Source organism: Bubalus kerabau, chromosome 7 (genome assembly GCF_029407905.1).
Source record: "Bubalus kerabau isolate K-KA32 ecotype Philippines breed swamp buffalo chromosome 7, PCC_UOA_SB_1v2, whole genome shotgun sequence".
NCBI classification, from domain to species: Eukaryota; Metazoa; Chordata; class Mammalia; order Artiodactyla; family Bovidae; genus Bubalus; species Bubalus kerabau.
This window is the reverse complement of record NC_073630.1, coordinates 103,430,565-103,445,062: the sequence shown is the minus strand read 5'-3', so window position 1 is coordinate 103,445,062 and position 14,498 is coordinate 103,430,565. Positions and strand designations below refer to the sequence as shown.

Below are 14,498 nucleotides of genomic sequence, written 5' to 3'. Positions count from 1 at the left end.
CTGTGATTGCACTTGGGTTTCTGGTTCGAACAAATGAGTGGATGTAATGCCATTCACTGAGAGGGTGACGCTCTTTTTGAGAAGCAAGTTTGAAAGGAATAATAGTAAGTTATATTTTGGACATATGCCTAAGTTATACTGTTCCATGGGAACTGGGTCAGTGGATCATGAGCTTAGGAAAATGTTTGAACAGAATTTGGTGTCACTGGAATATGCTGCTGCTGCTAAGTCGCTTCAGTCGTGTCCGACTCTGTGCGACCCCATAGACGGCAGCCCACCAGGCTCCCCCGTCCCTGGGATTCTCCAGGCAAGAACACTGGAGTGAGTTGCCATTTCCTTCTCCAATGCATGAAAGGGAAAAGTGAAAGTGAAGTCGCTCAGTTGTGCCCAACTCTTAGGGACCGCATGGACTGCAGCCCACCGGGCTCCTCCATCCATGGGATTTTCCAGGCAAGAGTACTGGAGTGGGGTGCCATTGCCTTCTCCGGTCACTGGAACATAGGCAGTACTTGAAACAATGGAAATGGATGAGACTTTTCAGAGAGCAAGATTGTGTATGTAAAGAAAATAAAACTGGGGATTTCATTGCCCCAGAGGGTGGCCAACGAGATACAGTCTGTGTTTCATGTCGTTCCTTTGCTCCATATTAGGCCTTGGGGATTATTCATAAAAGAAACAGGTTGTGGGACTTCAGGTCCAGCCTCCCAAACTTGAGATGTGTGTCTGCTTTCATTTTACTTTTAGGTAGCGTAAGCAGTTATTGTGAAGACATCTGGAATGATATTCTGCTTCTTGTTTTCAGAGTGAAGGTTGCCAAGATCAGGTAAGAAAAGATCAGAGCTTTTAAAATTTTACCACATTTTAGAAGAAGCAAGCTGTTTTTACTGAGTGGGTGGAAAAATCACAGGAGAAAATGGAGCTGTAACTAAGAACATAACAACAGCCTGGCTCAGCAAGAACAGAATGGGGCCAATACAAATACCATCTTTCCCTTACCTTTTTTTTTTTTTTTTCCCCAGCTCTGGGAGGAGTTGAGGCAAGGAGGAGATATTATGCAAAAAGGAAAATTCTGTTTTTACTCATCTAGAAATAGTTTTAATACCAGGCAAAAGGAAGGTGTTTTAGCTTCCATCAGTTTAAAATTCCAAATCCTTTTCTTTGTTCTACATTGGCATTCTTTCCACTACACTTCCTTTCAGGAATTTTTTAAAAAACATTTTGTTCTGTATTGGGGTATAGCCAACTAACAAACAGTGTTGTGATGGTTTCAGGCAAACAGCCAAGGAACTCAACCATACATATATACATGTATCCATTCACCTCCAAACCCCTCTCCCATCCAGGCTGCCATGTAACACTGAGCAGAGTTCCATGTGCTATACAGTAAGTCCTTGCTGGTTATCCATTTTAAATATAGCAGTGTATATATGCCCATTCCAAACTCCCTAATTATCCCTTCCCCCAAGAAGGGCAAGTTGAATTAATTAAAATTAGAGATACCAAGGGAACATTTCATGCAAATATGGGCACAATAAAGGACAGAAATGGTAAGGACCTAACAGAAGCAGAAGATATTAAGAAGAGGTGGCAAGAATACACAGAAGAACTATACAAAAAAGATCTTCATGACCCAGATAATCATGATGGTGTGATCACTCACCTAGAATCAGACATCTTGGAATGTGAAGTCAAGTGGGCCTTAGGAAGCATCACTACAAACAAAGCTAGTGGAGGTGATGGAATTCCAGTTGAGCTATTTCAAATCTTAAAAGATGATGCTGTGAAAGTGCTGCACTCAATATGCCAGCAAGTTTGGAAAACTCAGCAGTGGCCACAGAACTGGAAAAGTTCAGTTTTTGTTCCAATCCCAAAGAAAGGCAGTGCCAAAGAATGCTCAAACTACCGCACAATTGCACTCATCTCACACGCTGGTAAAGTAATGCTCAAAATTCTCCAAGCCAGGCTTCAATAGTATGTGAAGTAAGCTGGATTTAGAAAAGGCAGAAGAACCAGAGATCAAATTGCCAACATCCGCTGGATCATGGAAAAACCAAGAGAGTTCCAGAAAAACATCTACTTCTGCTTTATTGACTATGCCAAAACCTTTGACTGTGTGGATCACAACAAACTGTGGAAAATTCCTCAAGAGATGGGAATACCAGACCACCTGACCTGATTCCTGAGAAATCTGTATGCAGGTCAGGAAGCAACAGTTAGAACTGGACATGGAACAACAGACTGGTTCCAAATAGGAAAAGAGTACGTCAAGGCTGTATATTGTCACCCTGCTTATTTAACTTATATGCAGAGTACATCTTGTGAAATGCCGGGCTGGATGAAGCACAAGCTGGAATCAAGATTGCCAGGAGAAATATCAATAACCTTGGATATGCAGATGACACCAACCTATGGCAGAAAGCAAAGAAGAACTAAAGAGCCTCTTGATGAAAATGAAGGAGGAGAATGAAGAAGTTGGCTTAAAACTCAACATTCAGAAAACTAAGATCATGGCATCTAGTCCCATCACTTCATGCCAAATAGATGGGAAAACAATGGAAACAGTGAGAGACTTTATTTTTTGGGGGCTCCAAAATCACTGCAGATGGTGGCTGTAGCCATGAAATTAAAAGACACTTACTCCTTGGAAGAAAAGCTATTATCAACCTAGACAGCATATTAAAAAGCAGAGACATTACTTTGCCAACAAAGATCCATCTAGTCAAAGCTATGATTTCCAGTAGTCATGTATGCGTGTGAGAGTTGGACCATAAAGAAAACTGAGTGCCTAAAAATCGATGCTTTTGAACTGTAGCATTGAAGACTTGTGAAAGTCCCTTGGACTGCAAGGAGATCCAACCAGTCCATCTTAACAGAAATCAGTTCTGAATATTCATTGGAAAGACTGATGCTGAAGCTGAAACTCCAATACTTTGGCCACCTGATGTGAAGAACTGACTCATTTGAAAAGACACTGATGCTGGGAAAGATTGAAGGCAGGAGGAGAAGGGGATGACAGAGGATGAGATGGTTGGATGGCATTACCGACTTGATGGACATGAGTTTGAGCAAGCTGTAGGAGTTGGTGTGAACAGGGAAGCCTGGTATACTGCAGTCCATGGGGTCACAAAGAGCTGGACATGACTGAGCAACTGAACTGAAATGAGTTCACTACAAGGTGAGCCTCAGTGTAACTTGGATATAGTTAGGTATTCCTAGCAGTCCCTGGGTAGGAAAGTCTTCCAGAGATGTTCTTAGAGCCTGTGGCATGAATTTCCCTTGTCATGGGAAGGAACAAGGCCAGAGGTCACATCTCACTATGAACACCTCCCACAGCCCCTGTTTCTGCAAATATGTGGTTTGTGGAGGAGACAGAAGGATTAAAATGTGAAAGTCAGAAGCCAGTCTATGGAAAATTTCTCCAGTCGTCAATCATGTAAAAATTCTAAATGAGGAATTTGGTTCTCATCAAAGTGTAAGTTCTTCTGGTTGGAAATATAGTCAGTAGGACAGTGTTTACAATTATAAAATCATGACACATATATTTTTCTCTTTTGATGGAAATGGTAAAAAATAATACTCTCAGAATTTCTATGTTGAACAGACATAAACTGCAGCAGAATCAAAAATAGCAGATATCTCTGTATGTTACTCAGTCAGTAAAGAATCTGCCTGCATTGCAGGAGACCGGGGTTTGATCCCTGGGTTGGGAAGATCCCTGGAGAAGGAAATGGCAACCCACTGCAGTATTCTTGCCTGGAAAATACCATGGACAGAGAGCGTGGCAGGCTACAGTCCATGGGGTCCCAAGAGTCAGACATGACTCAGTGACTAAACCACTACCTGTGTGAAGGAGCCTGTTGTATGCACTTCCTTTGGCTTTATCATGTCTCAGCATGTGTCAAGCATCTTGTTTGGACAAGGTCTTTTGGTTCCAGTTGAAATGGTACACAGAATTGCCAACAGCAAAACTAGCTTGTTCCTTTCTGAATATTGTCTCAGAAAAATATATCATTTTAAAAACAAGAGATCCAGCATATTTTATTAGTGTGATTTCTAAATATTTCATACTGCAGTTTACTGAGTATGTGTTAATTTGTCAGCTGGCCTCCATATACATAGGGAAAGGAGAGATGGATGAAAGAGGCAGCCACCCTAGATTGGAAGGTGTGGCCAGTTTAGGAACCAATAGAACCTACTTAGAAGGCTTGTTGCTGAAAGCCACAAGACAGAAGCCACACCTGCTCCACAGAATCTTTAAGACTTATACAGGGGCCTTAATGGGGTTCTAAACAAGAAGTTACTCTCTCAAGGCTGTACCCTTGAAAATGGCTCCAACTCTGTAAACAGCACATATAACATGCATTCCAAGGGTAGGAAAGGAGGTGAGGAGCCTCTGATTGCCCTGGGTTCAGCTCCTGGGTCAACTGGAGGTCACATTCTCTCAATGACCTCCATCAACAGTATGTTAACTTTTGTCCGTTATATTTTTACCAGCTGTTTATTGTTAGTACAGTAAACAGTAATAGTAATTAGTGCATGGGTGCTAAGTCACCTCAGCCATGTCTGACTCTTTGTGACCCTATGGACTTTAGCCCACCAGGATCCTCTATCCATGGGATTCTCCAGGCAAGAATACTGGAGTGGGTTGCCATGCCCTCCTCCAGGGGATCTTCCCGACTCAGGGATAGTACCCACGTCCCTTTTATCTCCTGCACTGGCAGATGGGTTCTTTACAGCTAATTTCACCTAGGAAGCCCAACAGTAATTAGTAGGCAATACTAGATCTGTTTCATTGATCTCTCATATTGATGTATCTTATGTTTTGTTAGTATTTGTACTTCTCATTATTTGTAAATAGCAAATAATTTTGCTTTTTACTTCTGACTTTCACATAGCTATAGCACTTATTTCTCTTAAAAGACACAAGCCAGTTAATTGTGGTGACAAGGAATAGAATTTATATGGATAAAAGAAATAGATAATTTAAATCTAAAAGTCGTTTTAGCCTAATATTTAGAGCTCTTCTACCAAAATCTTTTATAACAAATAAGCAAGCAAATAATTTTGTCTGTGTTTCACCCCGATTCTTTTTCTCAGCCTAGGATCAGACTTTGGAGTTTTGAACAGAAGAGATAGAGATTTGTGATCACATTCATTTGGAGAGAAACAATCGGCCATGTAGTAACACTGTTTTTAATCTTTCTTTGTAGCCCATAAATTTTCTTCACTGTATTGGAGTTATTTGTGAATATTTCTTCCCTTTTCTACTGGACTGTAGGATTTTAAAAGACTGTCATGTTTTTCCTGTATTTCAGGTTACGTCAAGGAAAGCTATGATAAACCTAGAGAGCATATTAAAAAGCAGAGACATCACTTTGCCAACAAAGGTCTGAACAGTCAAAGCTATGGTTTTTCCAGTAATCATGTACAGAAGTGAGAGTTGGACTGTAAAGAAGGCTGAATGCTGAATAACTGATACTTTCAAATTGTGGTGCTGGAGGAGACTCTTGAGAGTCCCTTGGAAAATCAACCCTGAATATTCATTGGAAGGACTGACACTGAGGTTGAAGCTCCAATACTTTGGCATCTGATGTGCACAGCCAACTCACTGGAAAAACCTTGATGCTGGGGAAGATTGAGGGCAAGAGGAAAAGGGGGCGACAGAAGATGAGATGGTTAGATGGCATCATCGACTCTATGGACATGAGTTTGAGCAAACTCCAGGAGTTGGTGAAGGACAGGGAAGCCTGGCATGCTATTGTCCATGGGGTGGCTGAGTTGGAGACAACTTAGCAACTAAACAACAAATTTTTGTGTCTAAAGCTATTGTGTTTTTAGTAATGCAAAACTCAGGTGTTTTCTCCATAGGAATTTTATCCATGGATAAGTCCCAATAGTCATTAAAACTAGAAAACTCTTAATACATTAGGAAATAAAGATTGTATGAATCAGATCTAATTCTTAAGGAAGATTTGGCTCTCCAGGCCCATTATTCAACAAATTCAAGAAGCAGTGTATTTATTGAATGCCTATAAATGTTAGTATTTTTATCAATTCCTAGGACAAAACATAGATATAATTTTGACTCACTGCTAGGATCACCATATTTTATAATATGAAAAGAAATATTTTTTAGCTGTACAAAATTATCTACCTATCATTCACTGTTTCCATTGACCTAATTGATATTCCCAGTTCTTCCTACAAAAATATAGAACAACCATGGCCTCCTTAGTCATTGTCTCCCATCATTTGTGACATCACTTTCTTAGACCCTCAGTTTGGTTGCCCTTCTAGTATTTCTAAATGAGCAAGTGAAAACAACAGTTAGAACTTCATACCTGATGGCCATGTACTCTAACCAGTAGGAGGAGCTTCATATTTCCAACAGTTTACACACACACACACACACACACACACACACACACGTCAAAAGAAACACAATTAAATGCAGTTTTTAGTAGGAAGGATAAAAGTATTACAGATAAAATTAAATGTAGACTGTGCACTTTCCTTGGACCTTTCTTTGACATTCTCTTCTCTCTGAGCCCCATGAAACTGGTGGGTTAAGATAGAGCTTCTAGGTATCTTCCACTTGGCAGATGCTTCCACTTTTGGAAGGCTGAGCATGGCCAGGCTGGGGCTCAAGGAGAAGAAAATATTGAGGAGAAGCTTAGGTATCCTCCACACTAGACCTTTGGAAGAAGGGGTGGTGCTTTTTTGTTTACCTACCTTCTCATAATGTTACCTCTGGATGACCAAGATCAGCTGTATGCTATGGGTGAAATTGGGCAAGAAGATGTTTATTTGTTCTGTTTCAAGATTAGAAACCATCTGGCAAAATATATATACCCTTTGATCTAGGTATATAGGTCTTGGTGTGCCTGAGTGTGTGTTAAGTTGCTTCAGTCATGTCTTCAGGGTAGACTCTGCTACCCTGTGGACTGTCGCCCACCAGGCTCCTCTGTCTATGGGATTCTCCAGGCAAGAATACTGGAGTGAGTTGCCATTCCCTTTCACAGGGATCTTCCTGACCCAGGGATCGAACCTGTGTCTCCTATGTCTCCTGCATTGACAGGAGGGTTCTTTACCACTAGTGCCACCTGGGAAACCCGTATGTCTTGGTGGGTTACCCACAAATGGGACAGTACATGAAGGGCTCTTGACCCAGCTGACAAACTGGAGGAACATATTTTCTTTGAAAGGATTGTGGGTCATTTCCTCTGCATCACCATAGACACTTTCTGGTAACACCTCAGCCCTGAGTAATATGGTGAAGTAATAATATGATGAAATCTCTGCCATATAGGGTTGATTGTGGAATTACTAGATCAAAGGGGACACATATTTTAAAGTGAATTAGGAGTTTTTATCCATAATTCCTTCAGCTGAAAACAAAGGATAATAATATCTGTCCTGTTGACTTAACCAATGTTGCCAGATGGTTACACTCATGTATGTAAAAGTGCTTTCTGAAACATATGGTGCTGAGCAAACACCAAATATGGTTTTTTATTGTAGTGTATATAGGTTTTGCTCTCAGAAGTACCATAAAATACTTCTTGAAGCCTAGGCATATTTGGATTATGTAGAGGAAAAGAGCGATTTCACTTTCACTTTTCACTTTCATGCATTGGAGAAGGAAATGGCAACCCACTCCAGTGTTCTTGCCTGGAGAATCCCAGGGATGGGGGAGCCTGGTGGGCTGCCATCTATGGGGTCACACAGAGTTGGATACGACTGAAGCGACTTAGCAGCAGCAGCAGCAGCAGCAGAGGAAAAGAGCAAATTTTCAGTTAGGTATACAACTGTGAAATAGGAAAGTATGGATATTTTATTCAGAGTGTTAAAAGGTTGATAGTATGTTACATGATGATGTTCAAAAGTATATAACCTGTCTAGACTTCTTCCTTCCATTTATCCTTTCTAGTGAACCTAAACCTGATTGTAGGCTTCCTGAAGATCTTAGCTAGTGAATCACTATTTAGCAGGAATTTAGAAATATGTATTTATTTACTTGGCTATGCCAAGTCTTAGTTGTGGCATGTGAAATCTTAGTTGAAATATGTGGCAGCTAGTCCTCTGGGTCCCTACATTGGGCATGAGGAATTTTAGCCACTGGACCACCAGGGAAGTCCACTGGCAGGCATTTAGGGAGCTCTGGAGTGTGGAGTTGTCAAAGTGAGATGATTATCATCAGTGTTCTATAATTAATGCAGGGACATGTCCCTCCATTCTTTTTAGTATTGATAGAAGATCATGTTTAGCAAATGGAGAGATGAATGAACCTCCTTAAGTGTTTCTCTTGGAGGTATCACATATGTTTCCAATATCTAATAGTTATGCCCTGGCTTTAGAAAGCAATACATTCCTGAGGTCTTCACCATGAGGTGACTTAGCAAAGTCACAGCAATGCTCTTCACCTTGTGGACAGCACCATCAGTATCTCATGACAGCAACTAAGGATCACAGTCTATTTCTCACACTCACGTTACATTATAGATCACCAACTCATATCAGTTCTGCTTCCAAAACACATCTGGAATCCATCTACCTCTTTCTACTGTGTTGCCATCACGACAGTCAGAACGTCATTATTTCTCACCCGAGCACCTCTGTAGCCTTGTCTACCTGATTCCACACTCAGTCCCTTACAACCCATTCTCTACTGAACTGGATATTGTTTCCAACTTCAATCCTTTAGTGACTGCGAGAAAGAAATGCCTCTCTAGATTATGAAAGGATGCTAGGAAGGGGAGTTACTCATGTTAAGTGGGAACGGAAGGATTACCTTCAAATCTGGTTATCTTTTGGGCTGGCTTCCTTAGTGTACGTCTGGAGGGTTTTGAACAAATTTCTTAAGAGAACTACTTTTTAGAAGAATTAAAACCATTTTTGTTCATGTAATGTGGAATTTGAGTGCAAAGAAGAGAGACACACCCCCTTCTGGCATTCATGATCAAGGCACATCTTAAATTAGGAATTCCAGAAAAAAAAGTTGAAATATGCTAGCACAATATTCTGGATGTCTCTAACGTGTGTATCAGAGTAAGGTTTTAGGAATGCTTAGTTCTTGCATCAGCAATTTTGTTCTCTCATCAGAAATGTAGATATTATTTCTCTACCATTTGAGTTTAGATATAATAAACTCTTTGAAAACAAATTGATTAATTTCATACAGCTCTTACAGCAGTATTACTTAGCTAGATATTCTAAGATATGATAATTGAGGGGGGATTGGTACATTACATATAAAACCAGGTCCCAAGTATTTAGTTGCCCATTCTTTGCTAGATCTTTCATTATTCTATATCAACTAATGTTTCCTCTGGGCTAATAACTTCTTAAATTATTAATAATTAGCTTTAATGTTAATTAAACTAGGCTTCCCTGGTGGCTCAGACAGTAAATCGTCTGCCTGTAATTCAGGAGACCTGGGTTCAATCCCTGGGTCGGGAAGATCCCCTGGAGAAGGAAATGGCAACCTACTCTACTACTCTTGTCTGGAAAATCCCATGGACAGAGGAGCCTGGTAAGCTGCCGTCCATAGGGTCACAAAGAGTCGGACACAACTGAGCGACTTCTCTTTCTCTTTAATGTTAATTATAATGTTAATTGCATGGCATGCTCAGTTGCTTGATTCTTTGCGATACCATGGACTATAGCCAGCCAGGTTCCTCTGTCCATGGGATTTCTTAGGCAAGAATATTGGAGTGGGTTGCCATTTTCTTTTTGAGGAGATCTTCCCGACCCACAGCAGAATCCACATCTCTTGCGTCTCCTGCACTGGCAGGCAGATTCTTTACCACTGAGTCACCAGGGAAGCCCAAAATGTTAACTAAAGGCGTCTTAAAGTCTCAAAGCAGAGTGCAGTCTCCAGATTAGATAATAACCCAGTCAATGACTTAATTCTATTGCTCAGACTTTGTGAAAGAAGAAATTAAGATAAAGAGAAAAGATATAACTTAATCCAACCCCTAGAGAATGTCAGTAATAGAGTGACATTACTCTATTTTTTTCTTTTTTTCTCTCAAAAAAGTTAGAGCCACCAGGACCCTGAGTGGTTAAGTTGCTGTTATCAGATTTTAGATATTTTACACTCATGCAATGAGGAATTAATTGATTTAGATTTGTGGTCAAGAGCAGGTGATGGAGCAGGAGATGGAGTGGGCAATGACATGGTGCTTCAAACAGCCATGATTAATCTTGGAGACGTGGAGGTGCAGAGGAAATTGTTAAATAGGATGTAGAAGAAGATGGAGAAAGGCTTGAGGGGTGCATGAGAGTTCTCAGATAATAGCTTTGGGATTTCTGGGTTGTGGTGAAAGAAGCTCTGTGTGCATTACCTGCTCAACTGCACACACTCTCTGCTGAGCCTTCCAATGGCCTCTTTTCCTGTCATTATTCATTTCAGTACATTTTTGCTTCCTCAGCTGGGTGATGCATACCCAGTGGGGTCTGTGGTTGTCATAATGTAGATGCCAAATATATGTTGAATAACACACCAAATTAAAGTCCCTGAGTAGGCCCAGTACTAAAATAACCTGTATTTCATCCTTTGGAGATTCAAAGCCAGATTAGACAACTCTGTCTGTTTAAGATGAATCTCCTTCACACTCATTAGCATGGCTGTTATTAAAAAACTAGAACATAAGTGTTGATGAGGTGGAGAAATTGGAACCCTTGTGCATCGCTGGTAAGAATGTAAAATGATGCAGATGTTATGGAAAACTATATGGCAATTCCTGAAAAAATTAAAAATGTACTGGTCATATGATCTAGCCATTCTACTTCTGATTATAAACATGGAATTTAACTAAGGAGATAAAAGATCCATACTTTGAAAGCTATAAGATATTGATGAGTTAAATGAAGAAGAAGTAAATAAATGGAAAGATAGTCCATACTCACAGATTGGCAGAATTAATAAAGTTAAAAATGTCCCTACTACCTAAGTTCAGTTCAGTTCAGTTCAGTCACCCAGTCGTGTCTGACTCTTCGTGACCCCATGAATTGCAGCATGCCAGGCCTCCCTGTCTATTACCAACTCCCGGAGTTCACCCACACTCTTGTCCATCGAGTCGGTGATGCCATACAGCCATCTCATCCTCTGTTATCCCCTTCTCCACCTGCCCCCAATCCCTCCCAGCATCAGTCTTTTTCAATGAGTCAACTCTTTGCATGAAGTGGGCAAAGTATTGGAGTTTCAGCTTTAGCATCAGTCCTTCCAAAGAACACCCAGGACTAATCTCCTTTAGAATGGATTGCTTGGATCTCCTTGCAGTCCAAGGGACTCTCAAGAGTCTTCTCCAACACCACACTACCTAAAGTGATCTACAGATTTAATAAAATCCTTATCAAAACTCCAGTGGCATTTTTCATAGAAATAGAAAAAAACATTTCTAAAATTTGTAGGAACTACAAAGGCCCTGGTATAGCCAAAGCAATCCTGGGAAAGAACAAAGCTGGCGGCATCACACTTCCTAATTTCAAACTATATTATAAAAACATAGTAGTCAAAACTATATGATACTGGCATAAGTACAGACATACAACTCAATGGAACAAAAGAAAGATCCTGGAAATAAACCCATGCATATATTGGTTTACAATAAAGGAGCCAAGAATATACAATGAAGAAAGTATAGTCTCTTCAATAAATAGTGTTGGAAAGACTGGACAGCCACATACAAAGGAATGAAATTGGATCACTAACTTATACCATGTGTGTGTTAGTTGCTTAATTGTGTCCGACTCTTTGCAACCCTGTGGACTGTGGCCCACCAGGCTCCTTTGTCCATGAAATTTCCCAGGTAAGATTACTGGAGTGCATTGCCATTTCCTTCTCCAGGGTGTCTTCCTGAACTAGGGATCAAACCTAGGTCTTCTGCATTGCAGGCAGATGCTTTACCATCTGAGCTACCAGAGAAGCACCCCACAAATTAATTCAAAATAGATTAAAGACTGAGTATAAGACCTGAAACCATAAAACTTCTAGAAGACAACATAGGGGTAAGCTCTTTGACATTGATCTTGGAAATTGTTTTTTGCATTTGCCATCAAAAGCAAAAATTAAAAAAAAAAAAAAACACGTGGGGCTACATCAAACTAAAGTTTCTGCGCAGCAAAGAAAACAGTCAACAAAATGAAAAGGCAACATATAGAATGGAAAAAAATGTTTAAAAACCACATATCCAATAGGGAATTAACACCCCAAATATACAAGGAACTCATATAAATCAATAGCAAAAAACAAACAATCCATTAAAAATGAGCAAAAGAGGTGAGTAGACATTGTTTCAAAGAAAAATACACATGGCTAACAAGTACACGAAAGGGTGTTGAAATCACTAATCAATAGGGAAATCCAAATCAAAAGCACCATGAGATATCACCTCATATCTGTTAGGAAGACTGTTAGCAGTATACAAGTGATAACAAGTGCTGGCAAGGATATGGAGAAGAGAGAGCCCTTGTAGACTGTTGGTGGGAATGTAAACTGATACAATCACTAGGGAAGGGTATGAAGGTTCCTGAAGAAATTAAAAATAGAATGACTGTATGATCCACAATATGGCTTCTTGATATATATACAAAAGAAATGAAATCATTACCTTGAAGAGATATTTGTATACCCATGCTCAATGCAGTATTATTCACAATAGTCAATGTTAGTAAAAGGGTATAAGCTTTCAGTTATAATATGAATAATGACTGAAGATTTAGCGTATTACATAGTGACTACAGCTGATAGTACTGCCGTGGATAATCAAAATATGCAAAGATAGTAGAACTTAGTTGTTCTCACCAAAAAGAAAAATGGAACATCATGAGATGTTGGGTATGTTAATTAATTTCATGAGGGGAATCCTTTCACAAGTATTTGTATATCAAATCATCAGGTTGTGTGCTTTAAATATCTTACAATTTGGTCAATTATGCCCTAATTAGAGCCGGAAAAAGAAATTGAAAGCAGGGTTTGGAATTTGTTGTTGTTGCTTGGTCTTTAAGTTGAGCCTGACTCTTTGCCACCCTATGGGCTGTAGCCTACCAGGCTCCTCCATCCATGGGATTTTCCAGGCAAGAATACTAAAGTGGGTTGCCATGTTCTTCTCCAGGGGATCTTCCTGACCCAGGGATCCAACCTGTGTCTCCTGCAATGGAGGTGAATTCTTTATCGCTGAGCCACCTGGGAAGCCTGGGGATTTGAATAGAAATTTTATATGCAAATCTTCATGGCAGCATCACTCATAGTAGCCAAAAGATGGAGGAACCCAACTGTCCATTGACAGATGAATGAATAAACAAGATGTGATTTATACACACAGTGGAATATTATTCAACCTCAAAAAAGGAAGGAAATTCTGATACATGTTACAATGTGGATGAACCTTGAAGACATTATGCTAAGTAAAAAGGAAAAATATAGTATGATTCCACTTACATGAGTTCTCTAGAGGACTCCCATTCATAGAGATGGAAAGTAAAATGGTGATTTCTAGGGGCTGAGGGGAGCAGGGAATGGGGACTTGTTCAGAGGATACGGTTGCAGTCTGGGAAGATGAAAAAGCTCTGCACGTGGATGGGGGTGATGGTTGCACAACGAAGTGAATGTACTTAATGCACCCGAGGCACGGCAGAATGGTTGATATCTAATAAGTGGTACAATGAGGTACCATTTCACACCAGTCAGAATGGCTGCGATCCAAATGTCTATAAGCAATAAATGCTGGAAAGGGTGTGGAGAAAAGGGAACACTCTTACACTGTTGGTGGGAATGCAAACTAGTACAGCCACTATGGAGAACAGTGTGAAGATTCCTTACAAAATGGGGAACACATGTATACCTGTGGCGGATTCATTTTGATGTTTGGCAAAACTAATACAATTATGTAAAGTTTAAAAATAAAATAAAATTTAAAAAAATACAAAAAAAAAAAATCAAATCAAATCCATTCCCTGCCCCAGTGGGGCAGCTGAAGCGGCCCATTTACATGGCAAGAATCCAGGAAAGCACCTCAAAAAAAAAAAAAAAACAAAACTGGAAATAGAACTGCCACATGACCCAGCAATCCCACTGCTGGGCATACACACCGAGGAAACCAGAATTGAAAGAGACACATGTACCCCAATGTTCATCGCAGCACTGTTTATAATAGCCAGGACATGGAAGCAACCTAGATGTCCATCAGCAGATGAATGGATAAGAAAGCGGTGGTACATATACACAATGGAGTATTACTCAGCCATTAAAAAGAATACATTTGAATCAGTTCTAATGAGGTGGATGAAACTGAAGCCTATTATACAGAGTGAAGTAAGCCAGAAAGAAAAACACCAATACAGTATACTAATGCATATATATGGAATTTAGAAAGATGGTAACAATAAACCTGTATGCGAGACAGCAAAAGAGACACAGATGTATAGAACAGTCTTTGGACTCTGTGGGAGAGGGTGAGGGTGGGATGATTTGGGAGAATGGCATTGAAACACGT

General features: G+C 40.1%; 1 long non-coding RNA gene across 1 annotated transcript in view; it reads left to right on the top strand.

Annotated features, from left to right (window-relative positions):
* The window catches only part of LOC129658067 (uncharacterized), a 45,065-nt gene extending 39,833 nt beyond the window's left edge, over nt 1-5,232 (top strand). Inside the window, exons 4-5 of the long non-coding RNA XR_008717253.1 lie at nt 745-823; nt 5,098-5,232. This is a non-coding gene — a long non-coding RNA (uncharacterized LOC129658067). The remainder of the gene's footprint in view (nt 1-744; nt 824-5,097) is intronic.
* Nucleotides 5,233-14,498: the final 9,266 nt, after the last annotated feature.